This window comes from Herpailurus yagouaroundi, unplaced genomic scaffold (genome assembly GCF_014898765.1).
Source record: "Herpailurus yagouaroundi ecotype Mexico unplaced genomic scaffold, PumYag 530, whole genome shotgun sequence".
Classification (NCBI taxonomy): domain Eukaryota; kingdom Metazoa; phylum Chordata; class Mammalia; order Carnivora; family Felidae; genus Herpailurus; species Herpailurus yagouaroundi.
This window is the reverse complement of record NW_024412747.1, coordinates 8,685,662-8,692,770: the sequence shown is the minus strand read 5'-3', so window position 1 is coordinate 8,692,770 and position 7,109 is coordinate 8,685,662. Positions and strand designations below refer to the sequence as shown.

At 47.8% G+C, this 7,109-nt stretch overlaps 1 long non-coding RNA gene across 1 annotated transcript; it reads right to left on the bottom strand.

Moving 5' to 3' along the window:
- Positions 1-795: 795 nt before the first annotated feature.
- On the bottom strand, positions 796-6,506 carry LOC121023252 (uncharacterized). The gene is made up of 3 exons (XR_005787324.1): positions 6,400-6,506; positions 1,095-1,250; positions 796-896 (listed from the first exon to the last, which is right to left on the bottom strand). It is a non-coding gene; the product is annotated as an uncharacterized LOC121023252 (long non-coding RNA).
- Between the last annotated feature and the right edge of the window lie 603 nt (positions 6,507-7,109).

Genomic DNA, 7,109 nt, shown 5'->3' with positions numbered 1-7,109 from the left:
CATAAGGCTGAGCTAAATAAGTCAGAGGAAGACAAATATCGTATGATTTCACTCATGTGTGGAATTTAAGAAACAAATGACCAAAGGGGGAAAAGAGAGAGAGACAGAGAAACCAAGAAACAGACTCTTAACTACAGAGCACAAACTGATGATTATGGGGGTGGGAGTGGAGGGATGGGTAAAATAGGTGATGGGGATTAAAGAGTACACTTATCACATTGGGAATAATAATAATACTAATAATTAGTAATAAGCCAAATAGGGTGGAGTCTGGGAAGGTGTCGGAGTAAAAAGCACCAGACATCTGTCTTCCCGTCAAGACAATTGCACTGGCAGAATTTGCCAGATTATACCTCTTTTAGAACTCTGCAGACTATTGAAAGATCGCAACTTCCCGCGAAGCCGTGAATGGTAAATTGCAGTTAATTTCACCGGAGCGTTACCCATCCCCCACCTCCACCCTGCGGAAGGCAGTCATGTGTGTGTTTCCGGAGCCACCTGTCCAGAGCCTGTGGGAGCCAGGGGGGACAAAAAGGACCCAGTACTCCAAATATCAGGTTGCTGGTTGCTGCTTCTGATCACAGACGTGCAGACAAAGAAGCAGGCAGTCATTGCTTTGTACCTGTCCTCACTGCGGCAAGTGATCCCCCCGGGACCCTATCTGGCTCAAGTGACTTCTTGGAGATTTAAAAAGCTGGTGCCGTTACTACCCTTCCCTTCATTTTTCTCTGTTTCTCCTTTTGGGAGCCAGATGTTAAAGACTGGAACATTCAGAAGCAACTACATACACGGGGAAAATCAGAAAGTGATTGTACTTGCCCAGGGAAAGGCTTGGAAAAGATCTCTGAGAAGACCCGAAGTTTACATTTCAGGCTGGTCCTCAGCACAGAGACAGCCTACAACAAGAAAAGAAAAATCAAAAGCAGGAAGTAAAATCGATAAGAACAGCCAGAAGGCCCCGGGGGAGGGAGAGAATCTGATTTCCAGAGTTAACCACGTTATTAGGTTCCACTGGGTGCAGTCACTGGGTATACCGTGGCCATACAGAGTGGCATTTACCCCCCCCCCCCCCGCCAAATTAAAAATAGAAATACCATGCGATCTAGCAATTACGCTTCTGGGTAGACGTTCGTAGCGGCATGAATCACAAGAGCCAAAGGTGGCAGTGTTACCGGTAGGAGAGGCTGTGTTGTGCTGATGGCGGCCTCCGTCCTTGGATTCCCCTCGAGAGAGTTCCATGAGGATCTGTGCTGGAGCAAAGATGACCAGGAGGAAGGTAGAGAGCACAAAGCAGTTTATTAAGGACGGTACACTCCCAAGGTGGGAGAGTGGGCAGGTTCAGAAGTGGCCACTGCACCGGGTTTAGGGATGTCTTACTTTTCTTTTTTTTTTTTTAAATGTTTTTAAAATTAATTAATTTATTTTTGAGACAGAGAGAGACAGAGCATGAGCCGGGGAGGGGCAGAGAGAGAGGGAGACACAGAATCTGAAGCAGGCTCCAGGCTCCGAGCTGGCAGCACAGAGCCCGACGCGGGGCTCGAACCCACGAACCACGAGATCATGACCTGAGCCGAAGTCAGACGCTTAACCGACTGAGCCACCCAGGCGCCCCACGGATGTCTTTTCTTTTCATGTTCACATAGGTTATGGGTCATAGCTAGGGCGGTCTCCCACTGAGGTTGTTTCTGGTCATCAAAGGGACACCTCCTACTGGTTGGGGGGTGGGGAGCTTGGCCCCACAAGGTTCTTGCTGGAACCCTCGTGGCCATCTTACCCAGTGCTGCAGAGGTGGGGAAGGGGAGGTTGAAACCACAATGAAAATACATTCTAATGAAGCTATAGGTTACCCTGGGGTAGCGGTTGAAGAGGAGGGCGCATCTGTGTTCCGCATCTGTGGCTCTTGGTCTGTTAGCCCCAGGGTGTGGGAAGCCATAAGGCCAAGATGCTTAAAAGCCACAAAGTCAGGATGCTGTGCCCTCAGGCTCCTCATGTGTCACATTTATCACCACCATTCTTTCATGTCGAACTGCCCACTCTACCAGAAGCAATCCAAGTGTCCACTGATGGGTGAATGGACAAGCGAAATGTGGTCTATACGTCTAACGGAATCTTGTTCAGCCTTGAGAAGAAAGGAAATTCGGACACAGGCTAACAACATGGATGAATCTCGGGGCGCCTGGGTGCCTTCGTCGGTTAAGCGTCCAACTCTTGGTTTTGGCTCAGGTCACGATCTTACGGGTTTGTGATTTCAAGCCCCGTATCGGGCTCCGCACTGACAGTGCGGAGCCTGCTTGGGATTCTCTCTCTCCCTCTCTCTCTCTCTCCGCCCCTCCCCTGCTTGTGCGCGCTCTCTGTCTCTCCCTCTTCTCTCTCAAAATAAATAAATAAACTTAAAACAAAAACAAAAACACGGATGAACCTTGAGGACATTATGCTGAGGGAAATAAGCCAGTCACGAAAAACCAAATATTGTGTGATTCCACTTATCCTTAGAGTAGTCAAAATCATAAAGATAGAACAGAAAGTGGTGCTTTCCAGGGTCTTGGGGGAGAGGAAGGAATGGGGAGTTAGTGTTTCAGGAGCATGGAGTTTCAGTCTTACCAGATGCAAAGAGTTCTGGACACGGGGCGATGGCAGCACAACCTTACGAACGTATGAAATACCGTGGAAGGGGTACACTTAGAAATGGTTAAGATAGTAAATTCTTCATTACGTGCATCTCACCATAATAATAAAAAAAAAAAACCTGAGAAAATTAACGAGCCAATACGTTCCTTTTTTGCCTAAGTCTGTGTGGGTCGGTCTTTCTGTGACTTTGCAGGGGAGTCCCTCTGTACACCTTTTACATCCCGTTTCACACCGATCGTGACGGATGCTGTTGAACATAAAAGAGCTGTGCCCACAGCTCCTTTAAAACCTCCCTTGAAGCGGACATCCGTCAATGAATCAATACACTCGGGTATGGTTATTAAACCAGTGACTTCTCCACTTAATTATAAACAGCATATAATCCATATTTCTTTGCACAGCCCATAAGCATGTCATGAGAAATCGTCAAATTCCTGGTGCCTCTCCGGACCTACCTGTCGAGCAAGGCCATCGAGGGGAAAGAAAAATCTTCTAAGTAACTGGTTCTCGCTGACCCCGTGCAGCCATCACCATTGACAGCACTGCAGGGGATGGTGATTTTCTCATCCGTGTGGTCTTCCTCGATGGGAAGGAGTTTGTAAAGACTCTTGGTGGAGTGTCTCAACTTTCTCTCCTCTTCTGACAAGCCTGGGTTCTTGAGAGGCGGGGCACGTCCGGTGGGAGTTTCCCCACCGCGCTTGACGGGAACCAGCGCTGTGTGACGCGTACATGTGTGTTTCCCAGGCTCTGGACCTTCCCAGTCAATGCCTCATGCTTGTTTTTTTTTTTTTTAAGTGATTGGTCGCAGGGCTGACCCAGAGTGGCTTAGACTCTTGAGAGTGGCACCATCGGGGAACGCGTTAGAAATTCAGAATCTCCAACTCCATCCCAGACTTTCCGAAGACACATCCGCATGTCAACAGGACCTCGGGTGATCTGCACGTTAAAGTTTCAGACGCGTGGACTTAACCTTTCCAAAACGGAAGGGCCCCTTTGCCCGGTTCTTACCAACAGCGGGGGGAGTCGTGTTCCGTGTTGTTGTCACCAGTTTACGTTTCCTGTGGTCTCTCGGCATACGTCCTCTGGAATGGCAGCTCTTATCGAAGAATTGATCTTACAACGCCCACGTTATTAAATAAAACGAAACAAGCTTTAAAGGTCCTTTGGGTTTGCCTCAGCTATTTTATTCCCCTGAACAAACCCTCTGGCGCTGAGACCTGCTTCTTGCTGTTACTCCCACGTGTCTGGACTGTTCTTTTCCCTTTGTGCATGGCACCGGCCATGTTTCCATTGTTTGCATGCTGTCTTCAGAACTGTTGGCTCAGTGCTATGCTCTCTGCACGTGGGGGTTTATTCGCTAGGTACCACCCCCTTTTCTTCCAAGATCAACTGCAAATGCATTGTTAGAATTCTATCGGGGGACCTTTCAAACCTGTAAGATTGCCTCCTCTTTACCGTCTCTTGACCCAAGAACGTTCTCATCTGTCCTCCCAAATCAATATTGCCTCTGAAATAAGTTTGCGTAAGATGCGCACATCGTTAAAAGGTCAAATAACGCTGAATCATTTGTAACAGAAAAGGATTAGGGGTAGTCTCTGCCTAAAATGAGCACCCACTGTTATTTGTTTTATGCCTAAGTTAAGATGCTTAACTTTATGTTTCTGTTTTTTTATGCTTAGACCGAAATTTCTTTTATCAACTATAAGTATAATCTGTTTTTTATATTAGAGCAAAGACTTAGCTTCTTATATTGCTTTATCGGCACCTGTGCCTTCCTTCCCCCTCCCTTTCGACCACAGGTTTAACACAGTGTGGATCGAATCATTGTAATTATTACTTCATAAATATTGGGTTTTTAAAAAAAATTTTTTTTAATGTGTATTTATTTTTGAGAGACAGAACGACAGAGCATGAGCAGGAGTGGGGCAGAGAGAGAGGAAGACACAGAATCTGAAGCAGGCTCCAGGCTCCGAGCTGTCGGCACAGAGCCCAACACGGGGCCCGAACTCACAGACCGCGAGATCATGACCTGAGCCGAAGTTGGACGCTTAACCGACTGAGCCGCCCAGGGGCCCCCTACTTCATAAATATCGTTAACTCCACATCCAGGTAGCATATTATGACTGTATTTCCTCTCCTCTATAATGTTTTTAGGTTTATTTATTTATTTTGAGACAGAGAGGAAGCGGGGGAGGGGCAGAGAGGGAGAGAGAGAGAGGGGAGAGAGAGAGAGAATCCCAAGCAGGCTCCACAGTATCATCGCAGAGCCCAACACAGGGCTCAGTCTCATGAACCATGAGATCATGACCCAAGCGGAGATCGAGTTGGACACTGGACCAGCTGAGCCCCCCGGGGGCCCCTCCTCTCCTGTATAATTAATTGTTAATTCTGGGTTAAACAGTTGCATGATTTTCATTTTCGCTTAGGCTTTGAGGTACCTGTAGCGCAGGTTCTCACTTTTCCCACAGCCTCACAGAAAAATTTTCCACCTCATCAAATAAATTTTAATATTCTTATGATTCTATGTATGGGTAGACAATTTTTCCCATGCCCTCCACAGCCTTTCAATTACATTATCTGTGTGATGAGAAAATCTATCCGTTCTAGCCACATCCCTTCCACGGGCCTCTGGCTTCCTGTTCCAGTCTGAACTAATTGATTGGTCGGCCACCTGCCTGCTAATATTTTGGGGCTTCCCTTCATTATCACCCAGCACATCAGTTTGGGTCCAATCACCAAGACAGAAACCACCTAGTAATTTAAAATCAGGACGTTTAAGGGCGTCTGGGTGGCTCAGTCGGTTAAGCATCTGACTTCGGCTCAGGTCATGATCTCGCGGTCTGTGAATTTGAGGCCCGTGTCGGGCTCTGTGCTGACAGCTCGGAGCCTGGAGCCTGCTTTGGACTCTGTGTCTCCTTCTCTCTCTGCCCCTCCCCCACTTGTGCTCTGCCTCTCTCTGTCTCTCAAAAATAAATAAAATGTAAAATCAGGGCGTTTAGTATAAAGGATTATTAAACTATTTCAGGAAAGTAACTACAATGATGTGAAGAAAAGGGAAGAGGGTCCCCCAGGGGCTGAGGGAGAGTCCCCTTGGAGAGGCAAACATGGAAGGGGGCCTCCTCATTGGAGAAGGTGTGGTTGCAGTCCCCAGATGGCAGAGAAGTCAGCTGGGCTCCTGGGCCAGAGCCAGCCCACAGTCCCCAGGTAAGCAGAAAACAGGTCTCTGGGCACAAGTGAGCCAAGGCTGGAGGTGAGCACACAGAGGGAATTGAGGCCCCACAGCAGTCTCCAGGCCTGTCGTGCAGTGTCTGTGTCAGGAAGGACCCAAAGATGATCCCTGGGACCCAACCAGAATAGCAAAGTCTCCAAGGGGCTCATGCTCGGGGCGTGTGGCTGGGGCAGAGCACCACTGATGTTTCCACACGAACACCTTGGTGGGCAGTGTGGGAGGAACACGCAAAAGCAACAGCCAGCAACTGGAACTAAGGAGAAAGGCTTTCTTCCAGTGCCCTCTACTGACAAAGCTTAACATCACAGTCACCGTAAAAAGAGGAAAGCTTCAAGAGCTGTGTCCATTACTGCCGAGCAGGTACTGAAGGGTGAATATGGAGCTGAGAGGCTAGAAGTGGGCACCCGGCCGCCTCAGCCTTGGGACTACTTGGCTTCCTCATGCACCCTTTTGCACACGTGTGACTTTCATACAAAACTGAAACAACTCAGTGTTTCTCGGTAGGAAGATATGGTATTCCTCCTTGTAAGAGAAGTTCTCACCTTTCCCTCAAGAGAAGACACAGACTCCCAAGAGTTCTTGTATCCACCGCTGGCTAAATCTTCAAATTTAGTCATCGTCCCATGGAACGTTCTGTTACCTAAAGACTAAATGATAAAGCTGACTTTCAACAACTTGTATAAAAAATTAAAATGGGAAGGATACAAGAGAAGAAGAGGGCTGGTAGATGCCAAAACACATAGGCACATAACAAGTGCAGAAAAAATACGCAAAGCTTCCACAGAATTCATTTCTATAAGTGGTCACATGGTTGTGCTATCTTCGGCTATCTTCTTCCACTGCCCACTTCATATTTTTCTTGCCCTCCCTGCTAACACCTCAGCTTCTCAGGATCCTTTACCTGGTATAGTGACCCAGATCTTCATTCTCAAAGGGCCCCGGTTGTCTTGCCTTTTTGTTGTTGTTGTTGTTGTTGTTGTTGCTATGTACTTTTCCATTAATCTTTACTGTTGGCCACGTAGTACTAAGAGAAGATTCAGTGAAGCCCCCTGGCTCCCAGACAGAGTCCTGTGTGCCTCTGTTGTACAGCAGCAGCCCAATTTACCCAGCTAATTGGGATCGATCACTTCAGCCGATCAGCATACTGTCAATCAGTGTGGTGGGCCTGTGTGACGTTTTGTGGAATGTCAAGATGATGAGGCTCCCTGCAGACTACATTATGGCAGAAAGCAGGGCAACCGATGTGGCCCTG